This window comes from Rhinopithecus bieti, unplaced genomic scaffold (assembly GCF_001698545.2).
Source record: "Rhinopithecus bieti isolate Rb0 unplaced genomic scaffold, ASM169854v2 scaffold_11401, whole genome shotgun sequence".
NCBI lineage: Eukaryota > Metazoa > Chordata > Mammalia > Primates > Cercopithecidae > Rhinopithecus > Rhinopithecus bieti.
The window spans coordinates 1,323,958-1,327,464 of record NW_016807151.1 but is presented as its reverse complement, the minus strand read 5'-3'; the positions used below and the strand labels follow the sequence as shown (position 1 = coordinate 1,327,464).

Sequence of the window (3,507 nt, the reverse complement as noted above, 5' to 3'; positions counted from 1 at the left end):
AAAAGCATTTAATATCTCTTTAAAAAAAAAAAAAAGAAAAGAAAGGTAGGGAAACTTTGTTTCCTTCTAATTCTTGTAAGAATTAGAACCCAGGGACTCCATAATCATCTGGCATTCATTGGATGTTGTATCTATGGTTAGAAATGTACATGATAGGAACTCCCGGAATCTTGGAGATTCTTCTTTTAAGGTGCTGGTCAACCGTGGCCACGATGTAACATTTGTGCTGAGTTTCTCTCTGTACTAAGCAGTCATCTGTATAGGTTCCTTTGTGTGTGCATGGTAATCATTCAAACCTTGGATCCGTGGAGATCTCTTAGAGCCACTCAATACTTCTGCCCCAATTTCTCAATTTCAGCCATTACACAATCGGTTATATAAGGGACACACTTGGCCTACAGACAGTCCATCATTGACTGCACTGAGTCTGGTTTGGCTTTAATGGAAAAGTTGATGAAGTTGGTGTCAACAAGGATGTGGTAAGCTGGCCCAGCTGTGTATTATACTGGAAAAATAAGTAGGAAGGGTGTTGAGGAACTTCTCTTTCCTTTAGTATGTTGCAATCTTTCTTTTCTTCCTTTTTAGGTTTTAATCGATCCATTTCTTTAAGCCTCTGATGTCTGAGACTAAGCATTGGCTTCATGGTTGCATAATTCCTTGATTTCTTTTGCCTCTGCACACTCACATCACACTCTTGTTTCTTCCAGAATCCCATCTTAGCAATTTTTTTTTTTTTTTTGAGACGGAGTCTCGCTCTGTCGCCCAGGCTGGAGTGCAGTGGCCGGATCTCAGCTCACTGCAAGCTCCGCCTCCCGGGTTTACGCCATTCTCCTGCCTCAGCCTCCCAAGTAGCTGGGACTACAGGCGCCCGCCACCTCGCCCGGCTAGTTTTTTGTATTTTTTAGTAGAGAGGGGGTTTCACCGTGTTACCAGGGAGTGTCTTAACCCCCTGACCGTGTAGCCCCCCCGCCTCGGCCTCCCAAATTTTTTTTTTTTTTTTTTTTTTTGAGACAGAATCTCGCTCTGTCAGCCAGGCTGGAGTGCAGTGGCATGATCTTGGCTTGCTGCAACCTCTGCCTCCTGGGTTCAAGTGATTCTTCTGCCTCAGCCTCCCGAGTAGCTGGGGCTATAAGCGCACGACACCATGCCTGGCTAATGTTTCTATTTTTAGTAGAGACAGGGTTTCACCATATTGGCCAGGCTGGTCTTGAACTCCTGACCTCAGGTGATCCGCCCGCCTTGGATTCTCAAAGTGCTGGGATTACAGGCATGAGCCCTGCCCATCTTAGCCATTTTTAAGTATACAGTTCAGTGGTGTAAAGTACATTCACATTGGGTTTTTAAATATAGTATTTTTATCTGCCCTTCATTTGTGTTTAGCACATGTTGTAAAACTGCATAAGGCTATCAAGTAACCTGAGGAGTTATAGGCCAGGCGTGGTGGCTCACAACTGTAATTCCCAGCACTTTGGGAAGCCCAGGTAGGAGGACTGCTTGAGCCCAGGAATTTGAGGCTACAATGAGCTATGATGGCACCACTGCACTCTAGCCTGGGTAACAGAGAAAAACCTTGTCTTAAAAAAATAAAGAAGTTAGGCCAGGAGCAGCGGCTCACACCTGTAATCCCAGCACTTTGGAAGGCAGAGGCAGGTGGATCATCTGAGGTCAGGAGTTCGAGACCAGCCTGGTCAACATGGCGAAACCCTGTCTCTACTAAAAATACAATAATTAGATGGGGATGGTTGTGGGTGCCTGTAATCTCAGCTACTTGGGAGGCTGAGGCAGGAGAATGGCTTGAACCCAGGAGGCAAAGTTGCAGTGAGCCGAGATCACGCCACTGCACTCCAGCCTGTGTGACAGGAATGCAACTCCATCTCAAAACAAAAAAAAAAGAAAAGAAAAAGAAAAAGTTATAATAAGAAGTAGCTCTTAATGAAGACTTTTTATGGTTATTAATCTTTCTTTCACCATATTCTTTTTTCCCCTAGCTTTATAAGGTATAATTGACAAATACAATTGTATAAAACTAAGGTGTACAAAGTGATTATGTTATATATGTCTATATTGTGAAATAACTACCACAATCAAGTTAGTTAACACATCTATTGCCTTACCTAGTTACCAGGTGTATCTGTCTCTGTGATGAGAATGCTTGAGATCTAGTCTCTTAGCAAATTTTAAGTATACATTATTATCAAATAATGTCACTATGCTACATTAAATCTCCAGAACTTACTCATCTTATGACAAAGTTTTTATCCTTTGACCAACATCTCCCTATATCCCCTACCTCTTAGCCCCTACAGCCACCATTTTACTCTTTCTGTGAGTTCATCTTTTTAAAATTTGACATATAAGTAAGATTATATAGTATTTGTCTTTCTCTGTCTGACATATTTCACTTAGCATCATGCCCTCAAGGTTTATTCTTGGCTCTTATGAATAATGATAATGTCGTTGCAAATAGCAAGATTTTCTTTTTGTGACTGAATCATAGTCTATCGTGTCTCTGTATGTACATGTGTGCATGTGTGTATGTATATATATAACAATGTATCCATTCATCTACCAGTGGACACTTAGCTTGTTTCTGTGTCTTGGCTATTGTGAATAATGCTGCCAATGAACATGGGAGTGCAGATGCCTTTTTGACATACTGATTTCATTTCTTTCAGATATATACCCAGAAATGGGCTTGCTGGATTATATGGCAGTTCTATTATTAATTTGTGGAGCAATCTCCATAATGTTTTCCATAATGGCTTCTACCAACAGTGTACAAAGGTTCCCTTTTGCCCATCTCCTTGCCAACACGTATTATCTCTTGTCTTTTTGATAATAGCCATGGAAGATAAGTTTATTCTTAAGTAAACTCTAACTGATTCTTCAAAAATGAGTGAGGAGTAAGTAGAGGCAGAAGTCTAAAACTCACCATTTAAAGAAAGTATTGAAAATATGTTACAGAGTAGATTTAATGTAAACATGATTAAAATTTCATCCAATTTTTAAAACACAAGTATTATTCTATGTATTCCATCCAGAAGTAAAAAAGTATATAATGGAACTTTAGGAACACAAGTATTGCATAAATTGCTTAAAGAAAATAAGTCTGAAACGTTTCATGTTAACATAGCTTTTAATTTATTCATTTGCGTTTAAAGTTTATACACATACACGTGCACACACACACCCACATTCATGCACACACTATTAACCAAACCAGTGAGAGAAACTGTCTTGTTGAGTCAACATAGGTGTTCAATAAATATTGAATGAGTGAGTGAATTAATAAAATTAATATAGGCTGGGCGCGGTGGCTTACATCTGTAATCCCAGCACTTTGGGAGGCTGAGGTGGGCGGATCACCTGAGGTCAGGAGTTCAAGACCAGCCTGACCAACGTGGAGAAAACCTGTCTCTATTAAAAATATAAAATTAGCCGGGCATGGTGGCACATGCCTGTAATCCCAGCTACTCAGGAGGCTGAGGCAGGAGAATTGCTTGAACC

General features: G+C 40.5%; 1 pseudogene; it reads right to left on the bottom strand.

Moving 5' to 3' along the window:
* Window positions 1–82: 82 nt before the first annotated feature.
* Window positions 83–707, bottom strand: LOC108534840 (rRNA-processing protein FCF1 homolog pseudogene; annotated as a pseudogene).
* Window positions 708–3,507: the final 2,800 nt, after the last annotated feature.